Source organism: Salvelinus sp. IW2-2015, linkage group LG1, assembly GCF_002910315.2.
Source record: "Salvelinus sp. IW2-2015 linkage group LG1, ASM291031v2, whole genome shotgun sequence".
NCBI lineage: Eukaryota > Metazoa > Chordata > Actinopteri > Salmoniformes > Salmonidae > Salvelinus > Salvelinus sp. IW2-2015.
The window spans coordinates 51,710,708-51,728,893 of NC_036838.1; the positions used below are offsets into that span (position 1 = coordinate 51,710,708).

The 18,186-nt window shown below is 40.3% G+C and overlaps 1 protein-coding gene across 3 annotated transcripts in view; it reads left to right on the forward strand.

Moving 5' to 3' along the window:
• The first annotated feature begins 288 nt into the window (after window positions 1–288).
• LOC111969579 (contactin-4-like) overlaps window positions 289–18,186 on the forward strand; it is a 259,803-nt gene continuing 241,905 nt past the window's right edge. The window contains exon 1 of one of the 3 annotated variants that reach the window (XM_023995756.1): window positions 289–902. The gene's annotated coding sequence lies outside the window, so the exon portion shown is untranslated. The remainder of the gene's footprint in view (window positions 903–18,186) is intronic. The other 2 variants (XM_023995757.1, XM_023995759.2) reach the window with 2 other exon arrangements.

An 18,186-nucleotide genomic window follows, 5' to 3' on the forward strand; every position in this document is an offset into this window, starting at 1 on the left:
TATGGAAAAATACGTTTTAAAAAGCTTTCAGACACGGTTTAAATGAACAATTGTTATCATTTTGTTGGTAGTAAAAGGAATACCTTTTAAACATTTGAATAGACACTTGTTTTTCGTTTAATCTATTAGGGTTGCCTAGCTATCACATTCTTGTTAATAGGCCAATATCTAGTTAGACACCTGTTTTATAATGATGCCAGCGAACTTTAAAGTTATTGTACCAGATATTTCCTCAAGACAAGTCCTAAATATGTGGGAGGTGTCCCTCGTGCCAGCGCACGCCACTGTAGAAGGTAGAATTATTCATGCATTGATGGCATGACGCTGCATTTCTAATCAATGGGAAACATAGTATTTTACGATACTTGCCGGGTAATGCTGAATTGGGCTGCTTTACAGCTCGCGTAGTTGTTTTGTATTAGAGCCCAACTGAAAGACTTGTTCTATTATATCCCGACCACTTAGACTACCCAGAAGGGTCTGTGCCGCTTGGATGCTCGGTGCGGTGACTGAGTGCCTCGCCGAGAGACAGCTCGTGTGCTTGCTCTGCTCCGGGTAGGGGAGGGAAACTGGTGCATCACTGTAAGTACGTCTTTAGTTATCAACAGTCGCGGGGAGCTCCGTAAAGCAAACTGCTAAACTGTGCACTCTTTACCTATATTGCAAACAACGAAAGCGACATTTATAGAGTAGGTTACTATTTGAATGTATTCGGTCGGTGATACAATACCTTTTGCACTCTAGTGAGGGACGGATATTAATTGTGCATAGCCACCCAACTCACTCACCAACAGCATTGCCACGATTCAACACAGTGATGTCTGTGTACAGAATTTTGATAGGAGTATCAAAACACGGATTATTTCAATGAAATACCAATTGCAAGGATAATTACACATACGGTAAGAGTATTTATTATTATTGTTATTATTAGCCTATCATTATTATTATTTAAAGGGCCTAGCACTATTTAGTAGGCTATTAGTAGGCTATTATTATTGCCATTATTCGACTATTATTAGCCTGTTATTGGTGTCATTTTGTAAACTAATCGAATAGACTCTATTGTCAAAGTAGTTTGTTTATTTATTTGTTTTAGCCTGTTTGAAATTGTATTTCATTCAAGTGGAATTGTTCAACCAGTGTTCGAAACTATAGCAGGCTAGTCCATAGTGGGTTTATAGCCCACACTGCAGGTAAAAAGGAACCTCTGTAACTTTTGCGTGAATACTCATAGCCTATAGCCTACTAGTGTTATCCCATATTTACAACATTTCAGTAGGCTTTATTTTACGTCAGTWAACAGGGTCCCCCGTGCGTTTTACGCGTGCGTAACCCACTTGGAGTTACGGTATAGTGATCTGATTTGCCCGAGTGTTGATTTTGTTAGGGCGCTATCATGCGAGAAGTAGGCTACAAATTCAGTAGCTGTGTGCCACCACACTGATTAGTGCGTGCAGATGTTTGGTAGCKTAATCCCTTGCGTCGACTCCCTATCATAATCCATGCCGGATTTGTTGATTATGTAGTTGACGACCAACTGCGGTCATAGTGTCCTATGTCTAGCCAAACATAAATATTCCAGAAAATATTATATTCTACATTCTTTCTATCATGTACAGGCTATACAAGTACACTTTTTGCAAGTATGCATAGGTTTAGTCAGGAAATGGTAATACATATCAATATAGTTAATATTAATATCCTAAATAGCACCATTCCTACATTAGTTATCTTCAGCCACCACCAGTGGTGTAGTGCTATTTTTTATTATTATTCTGGAGCAAAACATTTGTTTTATATAGTCATCATTTTGTCAATCCAAGTTTGTACCTACAGGTAGTTTATTGAATAATATCGTTTTAAAATATGCATAAAATGCGTCCTAATGCAAGTCTGCCTATGGCTACACATACTGTAGCCTATATTGCCTCAAAGAAAACGATATGTTCATATTACCTTCAAACACCAAATTAYGCCATCATCACTGTCAATTGTGAATGATAATTCATCACATTTTATGGGTGAAACGTCTAATCTGCATCTGCATGCCAACCATTTGATCTCAATCAGTTTTATGGGAATATGCATCTAGTTTTCATAATGATATAAGTAGCTACTGTTTCAGCTCATTTTAGAGCAGATGGTGTGAACAAGCTACAGCCTACCTGTATGTTGTTTCAGTCAAAACACACATTTAGCCTAGTAGCGCACGCTGTTGAGTTAAGGTCGCATGAGATCAGACCATTCAGCAGAACTATCCTAAAATTTCATAAGAAATGAAGTGGTGTTTTTTGTTGTCAAACAGTAACATTATGTTAGTATTATATTCGGTATGTTAGGCCTATGTAGAATACTAATGAATCAGTAAGTGATTTTGCAAGACAATGATTCATCTTTGATCTAAACTTTATTAAACAAGCACCATTCTGAGAAGTGGCGGAGATTCGCTCTGGTGCGCTCCAGCAGTACTACACCCCTGGCCACCAGTCAAACTAATTTCCTAGTGATCAACACAGGACTAATCCTAACATCTGTCCATCAGCCTCATGGTACTCTGCTACTGTTGCCCAGTGCCCTTATCTGATCTGATCTAGATGGGGGCTAGCAGATGAGTCCGCATACTCTCACTGTAGCCAGAGGCATAACTAAACCTGCTCTTTTAATATGCATACTAGATATTTGAGAATCTGTATGGTTTTAGTCTGCTCATACATTAAATAATTATTACTGGATGACCAAATGTGTTATTTGTATCATGCTAGTGGTAATAGTGTATCTGCCTTCTCCATGGCTGCCAGAGTCCTCTCCTCTGTGAGTTAATGTGAGTTACTGGTAAGGTGTGCTCTGAATGGGGAATGTATGATAAGATGGGATATCTAATTTGCTGTGGGAGATGAAAAGCATCCTTGTTAATTTAGATGATTGATATAGATGAGGCTGTGCTGCAAATTGCCACAGGGTTTGTCTGATAGCTATGAATGGATCCTCTGTCCCCTCACACTTCATATGGACATTATTGAGAACATTTCCTCAATCATGAATTCCACAATAACAAGAACTAGTTGTCCATGCAGTCCCATGTTGTAAATCTTCACCACTTCCTCCTCCCTTGTGCATTTCTGATGAAAGTAATCACCTGCCTGACATGCACCATGCATCTCAATGGACTCGACAGGCACCCTGCAGAGACAAACCAGACTTGGAATGACTTAGCTATCTGGCATATATGATTTGCTATAGACACATGGTTGGTTGGTTTATACGTGTGTGTTAATTGTTGCCACACATTCCAGTGACAGTCTCTTAGACATGCATGTGTGGTGGTTTCCTGATGGATTAGAGTGCCCTGGCAGATGCAGCTTTGCAGGAAGTAGAAAAAAATGCCTTCAGGCCAACAGACTGTCAGAAGGGATGTAGTGCATAAGTGACATTAAAATGATTTTGGGATAGTTACAGTTAGAGACATTTCACTGGATAGTTCCTGCTGGTAGAAGTATAGAGAACATGTGTTATCTGGMGTATTTKTATTTCATGTACAGTATTAAAAAAYAAWTCTCTCTCCAGGAAAACGTGTTAAAGAAAAGGGGTCAATTCTCTGTTTTCCATAGTAGCCATTCGAATCCATGTAAATTGTGTAATGCTGCTCTAAAAAAATGGTGTTCCGAACAAGCGACTGAAGTGCGTGTACATTAAGATGAGTTCTTGTCAAACTATCTCAGTCCAAAAGAGAGGCATTGTGCCTGTTTCATGTGCAAGGAACTCTTCAGCATTTTCTTCTCATTTGATCTRTTATTGGAGCAGGATTCAGTTAGGCAGCAGTGAAGTTAAGCCAAATGTGTCTGTCCCTCTTAATCAGTAACTGTATAGTATTGGCAAAAATCCCCTCCCCACTCAATCAGATGTATCAATACGGTTTAGAGACACTGTATCAGTCACCATGTTGAAATAAAATAGATCTTTAGACTTTTTCCTAAATTCACGCTTGATAACGTGCTGAAATTGTAATTTTGTTCGTTATCATCACACCAGACATTATCATCACACCATGAAAGAAACCTTTCTCAATATTATGTAATTCCCTCATATCACCCTTCCCAGTAGAGAGCAGCGCCAGTTCCAGGTATAAGCGACATAAGCGGTCGCTTAGGACCCCCAGCCGCTAGGACCCCAAAACATAATAAAAATAAAAAAATGTGTGGGGGGGGTGTCAACTTACTATTGAGAGTAAGAATAGTAGAATACACCAGGTGCAATTAATGTCAGTTACTGCCAGTCACTCAATTAGACATGTCAGCTAACCATTTTTTGATTGTTAGTTAGTCTAGCCAGCTATCTAAACTTGTAGCAATCATGTCCGAATACCGACTGGCACGCAGGGCACGTGCTCAGGGACCCCTATTGATTTTGATGGTCATTCTAACTCTGATATCACATTAACATAGCATAAGTCATTACAAAATGTGTAGAATTGCAGGAAATTCGATTTTAAATGGCTAAATAAATCTCTCCACCCCATGGCAAAATGGGTAGAATTGCAGGAAAATASCTGTAAAACTGCAATTGATTAGGGCGGTAAAGAATGGGAGGAGGTCTTCAGAGATGAAGAGGGGATGGGATGAGTGTGCAGATTGTTGGGAAATCAGACGTCAATAGATGCAGAATTTCATCTGGTGGGAGAAAATAGAAAGAGTTAAAGGATYAGGAGAGAGGGAAGAGGCAGAATCAAGAGACAGGAGGTGCAGCGGCTAGTTCTTCCTGTCACTTGTCCTCGATAGGRAGCCAGTCTCGAAAGGGGGGCTTGAATTTTGCTCAAGCTGTTCGTCGTCTTGTCTCCACGCCTCCTTCTTGGAACATAGCATAAACCCTGGAGATCAAAGGCAGAGTAAAGGGAAGAGGGGAGGAGACAGGGGTGGCGGGATGAAYAAGCAAACACAAGGGTTACTTAATTTTCAGTAACATGTGCCTGGTTTTAGCTGAAAGCCCTCTCAACACGTCAAGGTACAAGCAAAGATCTTTTAATTTTTTTTATAAACCCTCTCACCCCCGACTACATTTTTTCAGTGTTTGACCCTATGGCGCTTGGATAGGTGTATTTGTGTTTATTAGGGATCCCCCCCAAATAGAGTACCACAGTATGAGTCATAATACCCATAATTCCTAGCAGTCAAACAAGGAAATGGTTCCAATCGTTGTTCCACCATATATTTTTCCCATGGGGAATTTTAGAAACACTAAGGGCTGTGTTTCACATAGACTTACCCTGGCCTGACGTTTTAATATKCGTGTAAATCTCTCTTGGACAAGGTGACTTTTATCAATATATTCGCCTGTATTTACCCCCCCCCCCCTAAAAAAATGAAATGCTGATTAGCTGCTTATATGGCTATAATAAACAACTACAAATGTGACACACCACCTGGATTCGGTCCTGTGTAGCAACATTTGAAATTGTATGTTTTACATTGGCTAAAAGTAGATACTCAGAGCTAGAAAATTGTATATCATACACTACAGTTGAGGAACAATGGGAAAGTAATTTTGCTTTGAAAGTTGATAAACTTGTAAACCCACTTTTGAGAAAATTTAATATTTGAATTTTTGGTACACCTACTTGAGAGCTCTTCTTTGTCTACACCCCTTCAGCATCGTTCACACCCTCTTAAGCCTTATCCACACACATCTCTTTAAGGATTCACATGTGAGGTCATGTGCTAAACAGAGTGAGTAGTGTAGTAAACAACCAAAGATTTTAAGACTAAAAGTGTTAAAAGTAGTAGCCTACAATAAGGAAAAACTCCAGCTAAAAATACACTTGATCTAGTCCGTGGCCTATATCCTAATCTAACTTTGGTGCAGGTCATGTGGTTCTTCACATTACCGTCTCTGGTAAACATACACTACAGTTGAAGTCGGAAGTTTACATCCACTTAGGTTGGAGTCATTACAACTCGTTTTTCAACCACTCACAAATGTCTTGTTAAACAAACTACATTTTTAGCAAGTCGATTAGGACATCTACTTTGTGCTAGACACAAGTCCTTTTTCCAACAATTGTTTTACAGATAGATTATTTCACTCATAATTCACTGTATCACAATTCTAGTGGGTCAGAAGTTTACATACACTAAGTTGACTGTGCCTTGAAACAGCTTGGAAAATTCCAGAAAATTATGTCATGGCTTTAGAAGCTTCTGATAGGCTAATTGACATAATTTGAGTCAATTGGAGGTGTACCTGTGGATGTATTTCAAGGCCTACCTTCAAACTCAGTGCCTTTTGCTTGACATCATGGGAAAATCAAAATAAATCAGCCAAGACCTCAGAAAAAGAATTGTAGACCTCCACATGTCTGGTTCATCCTTGGGAGCAATTTCCAAATGCCTGAAGGTACCACGTACAAACAATAGTACGCAAGTATAACACCATGGGACCACGCAGCCATCATACCGCTCAGGAGGAGATGCGTTCTGTCTCCTAGAGATTAATGTACTTTGGTGCGAAAAGTGCAAATCAATCCCAGACAACAGCAAAGGACCTTGTGAAGATGCTGGAGGGTGAAGATGCTGAAGGAAAGGTACAAAAATATCTATATCCCACAGTAAAACGAGTCCAATATCGACATAACCTGAAAGGCCGCTCAGCAAGGAAGAAGCCACTGCTCCAAAACCATAAAAAACCCAGACTACGGTTTGCAACTGCACATGGGGACAAAGATCATCTTTTTGGAGAAATGTCCTTTGGTCTGATGAAACAAAATGGAACTGTTTGGCCATAAGGACCATTGTTATGTTTGGAGGAAAAAGGGGGAGGCTTACAAGCCGAAGAACACCATCCCAACCGTAAAGCACGGGGGTGACAGCATCATGTTGTGGGGGTGCTTTATTGCAGGAGGGACTGGTACACTTCAACAAATAGATGGCATCATGAGGCAGGAAAATTATGTGGATACATTGAAGCAACATCTCAAGACATCAGTCAGGAAGTTAAAGCTTGGTCGCAAATGGGTCTTCCAAATGGACAATGACCCCAAGCATACTTCCAAAGTTGTGGCAAAATGGCTTAAGGACAACAAAGTCAAGGTATTGGAGTGGCCATCACAAAGCCCTGACCTCAATCCTATAGAAAAGTTGTGGGCAGAACTGAAACAGCGTGTGCGAGCAAGGAGGCCTACAATCCTGACTCAGTTACACCAGCTCTGTCACCCAACTTATTGTGGGAAGCTTGTGGAAGGCTACCTGAAACGTTTGACCCAGTTAAACAATTTAAAGGCAATGCTACTAAATACTAATTGAGTGTATGTAAACTTCTGACCCACTGGGAATGTGATGAAAGAAATAAAAGATTAATTAAATCATTCTCTCTACTATTATTCTGACATTTCACATTCTTAAAATAAAGTGGTGATCTGAGCTGACCTAAGACATGGAATTTTTACTAGGATTAAATGTCAGGAATTGTGAAAAACTGTGTTTAAATGAATTTGGCTAAGGTATATGTAAACTTCTGACTTCAACTGTATATCAAATAACATTTACCTTTATTTGTCACATGCACGGATACAGAATGTGTAAATGGTACAGTGCAATGGTTTCTTGCATTTTTGCATAGTAACAATATAAAAACAGAAAATGTCCAGATTAAAATATTTATGATAATATTTTGAATTATTAGATGACGTTCACCCAGACACGCTTGTCTAAATTGATGGGTCTGTGAAAGAAATGCTATAACCACCCCCAGCCACATCTTGCTTAGTGGATGGGTCACTTATCTAGACATGTACACATGTTTATGAAATACAATAGATGGCTGTAATCACCCCCAGACACACCTGGCTAACTTGATGGATCATGTAATCATCTGGTGAAGTGGAGTCTTTTGTTTAGACATGTAGCTAGCTAGCTAAACAATTAACAAACCTCCAAACAAGCTTCAATGCCAGACAAACCTCCTTCCGTGGCCTCCAACTGCTCTTAAACACTAGTAAAACTGAATGCATGCTCTTCAACCGATCGCTGCCCGCACCCGCCCGACTAGCATCACTACTCTGGACGGTTCTGACTTAGATATGTGGACAACTACAAATACCTAGGTGTCTGGCTGACTGTAAACTCCTTCCAGACTCAAAATAAACATCTCCAATCCAAATTAAATCTAGAATCGGCTTCCTATTTCGCAACAAAACCTCCTTCACTCACGCTGCCAAACATACCCTCGTAAAACTGACTATCCTACTGATTCTCGACTTCGGCGATATACATTACAAAATAGCCTCCAACACTCTACCAGGCAAATTGGATGCAGTCTATCACAGTGCCATCTGTTTTGTCACCAAAGCCCCATATACTACCCACCACTGCAACCTGTATGCTCTCGTCGGCTGTCCCTCGCTACATATTCGTCGCCAGACCCACTGGTTCCAGGTCATCTATAAGTCTTTGCTAGGTAAAACTTTGCCTTATCTCAGCTCACTGGTCACCATAACAACACCCACCCGTAGCACTCACTCCAGCAGGTATATCTCACTGGTCATCCCCAAAGCAACATCGCCTTTTGCCGCCTTTCCTTCCAGTTCTCTGCTGCCAATGACTGGAACGAATTGCAAAAATCGCTGAAGTTGTAGACTTATATCTCCCTCACTAACTTTAAACATCTGTTATCTGAGCAGCAAACCGTTCGCTGCAGCTGTAAATAGCCCACCCAATCTACCTACCTCATCCCCATATTGTTTTTATTTACTTTTCTGCTCTTTTGCACACCAGTATTCTACTTAACAATCATCATCTGCACATCTATCACTCCAGTGTTAATTTGCTAATAGTAATTACTTCGCTACTATGGCCTTATATTGCCTTTCCTCCTTATGCCATTTGCACACACTGTATATAGATTTTTCTATTGTGTTATTGACTGTTTTTGTTTTCTCCCACGCGTAGCTCTGTGTTGTTGTTTTTTGTCGCACTGCTTTGCTTTATCTTGGCCAGGTCGCAGTTGTAAATGAGAACTTGTTCTCAACTGGCCTACCTGGTTAAATAAAGGTAAAATAAATAAATTAAATMAAATTAAAACTTCCGACTTCAACTGTGTATTAGGTGGGTTGAGATTATTAAATATAAAAGCACTAAACCTCTCTCTAAAAGCTTCACTAATTCAAAAGTTTTACTTGAACCTAAATGGTTCTCAAGTAGATTACTAAGAAAAGCTCATCCATTGTTTAAAAATGGCTTTTTTGCCTCATGATTCATTGAAAATCATGATTTTTTTCAAAGTATCTCTCTTTTTCAAACAAGCATTGCAGAGCTGGCTACAATTTAAATTTCATCCCCCTGAAAGATAGAACAAATATTACAACAAATATTATYTCTGAAATCAAATGTGTTGGTTGATAAAATACRTGTATTTATGGGAAAGATGTTTGAAAAGGGTATTTTGTTCTTAAATTATATTGTAAATTGGAATYGTGGAGTTATGTCCTTCATGGAGTTATCAGAATTGTACGGGAAGGTCTGCTCAATTCAAGAGTTCAACCAATTGATTACAGCATTACCCCAATAAATGGAGTACGCAGGTGGCAGCGGGAGGAGGTAGGGAACTGGTCTGTCTGCCCAACATAAAGGATCAAAACTGGCAGAGGAATAAAAATAGCATAAATAGGAAAGTATACCAGTTTCATTTAAGGACCAGGATGTTGAGAACTGTGCCATACAGATTGCAAAATAGTTGGGAAGASATTTTTGATGTACCGATTCCATGGTATAAGTTGATATATAAAACAACGCAAGATTCAAGAATTCTTGCCACCAACAAAATGTTGAATATTTGGGGCATAAAATCATCGAAGCTCTGCAGATTTTGTTGTGAGGATACAGAATCAATAGACCATTTATTTTAGTATTGCCCTCATCTGGTCTCAGGTTCAGGAATGGCTGAAAAATGCATAGCATGATATAAAATTGACCCTGAAATAGTACTGTTAGGAGATCTGGAGAGACCGGGTCAGTCAATTACTAATATGCTAATACTCTCAGTAAAGGTATTTATCTTCAACTCTCAATTTGTGGATTCTATTCGATTAGATAGATTGAAATTGTACGTTAAACATCACAGCATAGTTGAAAGATTTATGTTGCGTAAAATTCCGAAGAGTGTGGCCAGCAGATATAGGTTGGATGGGCTGAGGGAAGCTGAGGGTTGGGATGTAGAATTGGAGACAAGTGGGAGTGGAGTTGCTTTGCTTTGCAGGAGATAGAATGATGGTCAAAGATAAAAGTCAAAAATAAAGTCAAAATAAAACATAATAAAAAGTACGTTTGAATGACACTGAGGGGCAGTAGCTAATGCCGGGTTGCCTGAGACTGATGTCGTGCAGGTGTTTGTACACATGCATATACACACACTCTCATTCAAATACACACATACACAGGCACACARACATGTAATAMTGCCAGACATGCACTCAAACATATACACTTGGCATTGCTGTTATGATTTTAGTTGTCCTTGATGTCCTTTGTTTTTTTTTCTTGCATTGTTGTTTGCTGTTTTATTTTGTATTTTTATTTTTTCTCTTTAGTTAATTTTCTTGGTTGTTGGTGCATTGGGGGGTTCTTGGGGGTGGGAAATGGAATTAATTGTATTTATTTATTTTTTCTTCTTGGGGGGGTGGACTGTGCGAGAGGTCTCGGATGGTTGAGGGACAGCTATTGGGGAACTGTGGCGGGGTTCTTGGAGGGTTCGGATCCCCGTTCTTTTGGCCTGGTGGAAGATCTGTCGATGTGCCATTGAGCAGGGCGTTGACCCTGGATGCTTCTGTGTGTCGCTCTGAATCGGAGTCTTGGATGACTGGTGTGGTGTAGTTGTTGAGTGGCTTCACTGCAACTATAATGTATGTTTTGAATATTCAATAAAAAAAATTCTCATCCCGTGTTCAAGAACGGCCTTTTTCTCGCTCACTTTACATTATTTGAAAACTAAATAATCTCAAAAATATCGTAATTTTTTTTAAAACAAAGTGAATATAATTAGTATTATTTATTAATTTAGAATTATATATATTCTCACAGATATATTACTAACCCTGTTTTTCACAAGCGTAGCAGGCTGTGAATTCTGCAAACAACGTTTCTAGGATGGGCTATTAGCAGGACAATATATATTGGTCATATTGGTGTCACGTTCGTTTGTAGAGATGGACCAAGGCGCAGGGAATGTAGAGTTCCACATGCTTTATTAAAAGTAAAACTTAACAAAACTAAGCAATAAACGAACAAACCGTGACTACAGAGGTGCAAAGTGCACTAACTCCAAACAATATCCCATAACACACAGGTGGAAAAAATGCTACTTAAGTATAATCCCCAATTAGAGACAACGATAGCCAGCTGCCTCTAATTGGGAATCATACTAAAACACCAACATAGTAAAAACAAACTAGAACCCCACATAGAAAATATAAACTAGACTAAACCCCTAGTCATGCCCTGACCTACTCTACCATAGAAAATAAAGGCTTTCTATGGTCAGGACGTGACAACTGGTCATGTTCCTGAGTGGCGCACAATGGGATTGCCTTGCAGTTCTCCAGCTTTATCCACTGAGATAGCAGTGGGCACACAATGGGGGGTGGGGTGGGTAAGGGAGGAGAAGGAGGAGTCTGCACAACACACCACCGGGGGCAAACTACCTGCCCTCCAGGACAGCTACAACACTCGATGTCACAGGAAGGCAAAAAAAATCAGCAAGGACAATAACCACCCGAGCCACTACCTGTTCACCCTGCTTCCATCCAAAAGGCGAGGTCAGTACAGGTGCATCAAAGCTGGGACAGAGAGATTGAAAAACAGCTTCTGTCTCAAGGCCATCAGATTGTTTAACAGCCACCACTAGCACAGAGAGGTGGCTGCCTACCTGCAGACTTACCTACAGATATCATTGGCCACTTTAATTAATGGAACACTAGTCACTTTAATAATGGCACTTTAATAATGTTTACATATCTCGCATTACTCGTCTCATATGTATATACTGTATACTGTATCCTTCACTATATATACTTTACTAGCTGTTGCATCTTAGCCGCTGTGTCACTGCTCATCCATATATTTTATACTTATATATTCATATCCCATTCCTTTACTAGATTGTGTGCATTAGGTTTTGTTGTGGAATTGTTAGATATTACTTGTTAGATACTGCTGCACTGTCGGATCTAGAAGCATAAGCATTTCGCTACGCTCACAATAACATCTGCTAACCATGTGTACGTGACCAATACAATTTCATATGATTTTTAAACACGCTGTTGTGTTTTTATTTACAGTAGTGATGGACAGCTGGTGGCAAACACTAGTTTTTCACAAGTGTACTGTGCAGGTGTAGCCCTATTAGCAGGACAATAGACTCTTAGCTACTGTAGGTGTGGAAATCCCCCTACTTGCAATGCATTCGATGCTTAAGTAATCTAAAGTGTTACATTTCTAACTCAAAAGAGTAGTGCAGTATTTCTTCATCAACATCTTTATGCTTTCGTTAATAAAATAACGAGAAAAAAGACATTCAAAATGCAGATGTTTATTTAAACTACATTTTAGTTGCACTTCAACCCATGCTCCATGACCACGGGTAAACCTTGTGACGTGATCAATGTATTTGTTGCATTGTTGGATCGTCAATTTCTCTAGCCAAAACATCTTGATGGCCTTGACCAGTTCATCTTTGCTTGTAGGCTTGGCAGAGTTACGGATTAATGTTTTCAGTGTATGCCAAACAAGTTTGACCGGGTTTAAAACAGACCTACATGTTTATTTATTTTTATTTTTTATTTCACCTTTATTTAACCAGGTAGGCTAGTTGAGAACAAGTTCTCATTTGCAACTGCGACCTGGCCAAGATAAAGCATAGCAGTGTGAACAGACAACACAGAGTTACACATGGAGTAAACAATAAACAAGTCAATAACATGGTAGAAAAAAAAGAGAGAATCTATATACAATGTGTGCAAAAGGCATGAGGTAGAGCAAAAAAAAAAAAATATAATTAAAAAAAAAAAAAAAAAAATATATTAAAAAAAAAACAAAAAAAAAAAAAAAAAAAAACAAAATAAAAAACAAAAAAAAAAAAAAATATTAAAAAAAAAAAAAAAAAAAAAATTAAAAAATACAAAAAAAAAAAAAAAAATAAAAAAAAAAAAATAAAAATAAATTAAAAAAAAAAAAAAAAAAACAAAAAATAATAAAAAATAAAATAAAAAAAAAGAAAATTAAAAAGACAAAAGATGAAAATAAATCGAATAATTACAATTTAGCAGATTAACACTGGAGTGTAAATCATCAGATGATCATGTGCAAGAAGAGATACTGGTGTGCAAAAGAGCAGAAAAGTAAATAAATAAAAGCAGATGGGGGTGAGGTAGGGAAATTGGGTGGGTATTTACAGATGGACTATGTACAGCTGCAGCGATCGGTTAGCTGCTCGGATAGCAGATTTTTAAAGTTGTTGAGGGAGATAAAAGTCTCCAACTTCAGAGATTTTGCAATTCGTTCCAGTCGCAGGCAGCAGAGAACTGGAAGGAAAGGCGTCCAAATGAGGTTTTGGCTTTAGGGATGATCAGTGAGATACACCTGCTGAGCGCGTGCTGCGGGTGGGTGTAGCCATCGTGACCAGTGAACTGAGATAAGGCGGCACTTTACCTAGCATAGCCTTGTAGATACCTGGAGCCAGTGGGTCTGACGACGAACATGTAGCGAGGGCCACGCGACTAGGGCATACAGGTCGCAGTGGTGGTCGTATAAGGTGCTTTAGTAACAAACGAATGGCACTGTGATAAACTGCATCCAGTTTGCTGAGTAGAGTATTGGAAGCTATTTTGTAGATGACATCGCGAAGTCGAGGATCGGTAGGATAGTCAGTTTTACTAGGGTAAGTTTGGCGGCGTGAGTGAAGGAGGCTTTGTTGCGGAATAGAAAGCCGATTCTTGATTTGATTTTGGATTGGAGATGTTTGATATGAGTCTGGAAGGAGAGTTTGCAGTCTAGCCAGACACCTAGGTACTTATAGATGTCCACATATTCTAGGTCGGAACCGTCCAGGGTGGTGATGCTAGTCGGGCGTGCGGGTGCAGGCAGCGAACGGTTGAAAAGCATGCATTTGGTTTTACTAGCGTTTAAGAGCAGTTGGAGGCCACGGAAGGAGTGTTGTATGGCATTGAAGCTCGTTTGGAGTTAGATAGCACAGTGTCCAAGGAAGGGCCGGAAGTATATAGAATGGTGTCGTCTGCGTAGAGGTGGATCAGGGAATCGCCCGCAGCAAGAGCAACATCATTGATGTATACAGAGAAAAGAGTCGGCCCGAGAATTGAACCCTGTGGTACCCCCATAGGACAACATGCCCTCCGATTGACACACTGAACTCTGTCTGCAAATAGGTGGTGAACCAGGCAAGGCAGTCATTAGAAAAACCGAGGCTACTGAGTCTCCGATAAGAATATGGTGATTGACAGAGTCGAAAGCCTTGGCCAGGTCGATGAAGACGGCTGCACAGTAATGTCTTTATCGATGGCGGTTATGATGTCGTTTAGTACCTTGAGCGTGGCTGAGGTGCACCCGTGACCGGCTCGGAAACCGGATTGCACAGCGGAGAAGGTACGGTGGGATTCGAGATGGTCAGTGATCTGTTGTTGACTTGGCTTTCGAAGACCTTAGATAGGCAGGGCAGGATGGATATAGGTCTGTAACAGTTTGGGTCCAGGGTGTCTCCCCCTTTGAAGAGGGGATGACCGCGGCAGTTTCCAATCCTTGGGATCTCAGATGATACGAAGGAGAGGTTGAACAGGCTGGTGATAGGGGTGCGACAATGGCGGCGGACAGTTTCAGAAATAGGGGGTCCAGATTGTCAAGCCAGCTGATTTGTATGGGTCCAGGTTTCCAGCTCTTTCAGAACATCTGCTATCTGGATTTGGGTAAAGAGAGAAGCTGGGGAGGCTTGGGCGAGTAGCAGCGGGGGGGCGGGGCTGTTGGCCAGGTTGGAGTCGCCAGGAGGAAGGCATGGCCAGCCATTGAGAAATGCTTGTTGAAGTCTTCGATTATCACGGATTTATCGGTGTGACCGTGTTACCTAGCCTCAGTGCAGTGGGCGATGGAGGAGGTGCTCTTGTCTCCATGGACTTTACAGTATCCCAGAACTTTTGGGATTAGAGCTACAGGATGCAAATTTCTGCTTGAAAAAGCTGGCCTTTGCTTTCCTGACTGACTGCGTGTATTGGTTCCTGACTTCCCTGAACAGTTGCATATCGCGGGGCTCTTCGATGCTATTGCAGTTCGCCACAGGATGTTTTTGTGCTGGTCGAGGGCAGTCAGGTCTGGAGTGAACCAAGGGCTATATCTGTTCTTGGTTCTGCATTTTTTGAACGGAGCATGCTTGTCTAATATGGTGAGGAAGTAACTTTTAAAGAATGACCAGGCATCCTCAACTGACGGGATGAGGTCAATATCCTTCCAGGTACCCGGGCCAGGTCGATTAGAAAGGCCTGCTCGCAGAAGTGTTTTAGGGAGCGTTTGACAGTGATGAGGGGTGGTCGTTTGACCGCGGACCCGTGGCGGATACAGGCAATGAGGCAGTGATCGCTGAGATCTTGATTGAAGACAGCAAGGTGTATTTGGAGGGCAGGTTGGTCAGGATAATGTCTATTAGGGTGCCCATGTTTACGGATTTAGGGTTGTACCTGGTGGGGTCCTGTGATTTGTGTGAGATTGAGGGCATCAAGCTTGGATTGTAGGACTGCCGGGGTGTTAAGCATATCCCAGTTTAGGTCACCTAACAGAACAAACTCTGAGATTTTTATTTATGAGATTTTTATTTATTTTTAGATATACTGTATGCCTACGGTAGGTGTTGTAGGTCTTTTATTTATTTATTTATTTTTATTTAACCTTTATTTTACTACATAAAGGTCTGCTTACTCTGCTGGCGTCTTGACCCAGTTTATGCCCTCATTTTCAATGCAAACCTGGGCGGCAGTGTGTTTTGGGTCATTGTCTGCATTTGGAGAAGAAAAAAATTAATTTAGCCTAACAGTCAACATTAGGTACAATACTAGAAATATACATGTAAATAGGCCTGAACATAACAAAATATTGCTATAATCCTACCTTGAAAGAAACTGTGGTCCCAGAAACACATCTCTGACATAGGGTCCAGCATATCTCTTGATGATTTCTTCCTCAAAGAAATCTCGAGCCATGATACCTGAAAAAGGAGGCAACTGTGAATTATTGTGGAACACATAGCAGTCCGTGAGGTGTAGGCTACAATATTTTATGTACCTTTTGCTTTGTAAATAGCCAAACTTACAATCAAAAATCAAATATGGACCTGGTCCCTGGCGAGTTTGAGTGGATGCTTGGGACTCGGCTTGCTTGATCTTCCTTTTTGTCTGTAGCACTTTTGAGCAACTTGCTGAAGGGCCACAGTTGATTAGTCTGTGAAGATGACGTCATTGTATGTCTCGCTAGCTTTGATCCATGCCTGGGCCTGCAGGACGCAAAGTTCTTTGTCAGACGAATCATCGGGTCGAAACTACAGAACAGTACAAAATAAGCGAACACACATGGTTAATGTTCTGAAGAAAATTATATATACACTACCGTTCAAAAGTTTGGGGTCACTTAGAACTGTTCTTGTTTTTGAAACAAAAGCACATTTTTTGTCCATTTAAAATAACATCAAATTGATCAGAAATACAGTGTAGACATTGTTAATGTTGTAAATTACTATTGTAACTGGAAACGGCAGATTTTTTATGAATATCTACATAGGCATACAGAGGCCCATTATCAGCAACCATCACTACGGTGTMCCAATGGCACGTTGTGTTAGCTAATCCAAGTTTATCAACAGTGAAGACGCGATTCCGGGATGCTGGCCTTCTAAGCAGAGTTCCTCTGTCCAGTGTCTGTGTTCTTATGCCCATCTTAATCTTTTCTTTTAATTGGCCAGTCTGAGATATGGCTTTTTCTTTTCCCGGAGTCGCCTCTTCACTGTTGACTTTGAGACTGGTGTTTTGCGGCTACTATTTAATGAAGCTGCCAGTTCAGGACTTGTGAGGCGTCTGTTTCTCAAACTAGACATTCTAATGTACTTGTCCTCTTGCTCAGTTGTGCACCGGGTCTTCCCACTCCTCTTTCTATTCTGGTTAGAGCCAGTTTGCTCTGTTCTGTGAAGGGAGTAGTACACAGCGTTGTATGAGATCTAAATTTCTTGACAATTTCRRGCAAGGAATAGCCTTCATTTCTCAGAACAAGAATAGACTGACGAGTTTCAGAAGAAAGTTATTTGTTTCTGGCCATTTTGAGTCTGTAATCAAACCCACAAATGCTGATGCTCCAAATGTCCATCTAGTCTATAGAAGGCCAGTTTTATTGCTTCTTTAATTAGCACAGTTTTCAGCTGTGCTAACATAATTGCAAATGTTTTTCTAATGATCAATTAGCCTTTTACAATGATGAACTTGGATTAGCTAACACAACATGCCATTGGAACACAGGAGTGATGGTTGCTGATAATGGGCCTCTGTACACCTATGTAGATATTCCATAAAAAATCTGCCATTTCCAGCTACAATACMTATTTACAACATTAACAACATGTCTTACCGAGCTTTTCCATAAGTCCACGCAAGTTTCTTCAAATGTCTTCTGACTGTGATTAGAGCGATGTTGATGTGCCATGATGCCAGCAGATTACAGATGGCCTTTGCCGGTCGCTCATCATCTTCATTCATCAGTCGATGGCTTGAATAGTCTCCCTGGAAATGGAATACAATGTAAAAATGTGCAGCATAAGGTAAAGACCAGCAGTCGATTTATTTAAGCATTATTGGGTCTACTTTACAGTATTTTTGCCTACTGTGCCTGTTCATTTTCCTGGGCTTTCGCGATCGGTTCGCGAATAGCACTGTCTGTGACCAAAATCCTCAAGTCTACCAGTATTTTTTAAATGTCTCTAGTAGATTTTCCGTTCCTCCTGAAAGCCCTAATCTGCTCACATAAATTAATAGAGATCCTGGTCATGGTGCTACAGTATGTTGTTACATCATAATCAAAGTGAGGACATATACTTATAGCCTATTGTAACCTGAAAGTCACACCTTTCTAGTACTCCTCACCTCGCCCCAATCCTCTAAATTGT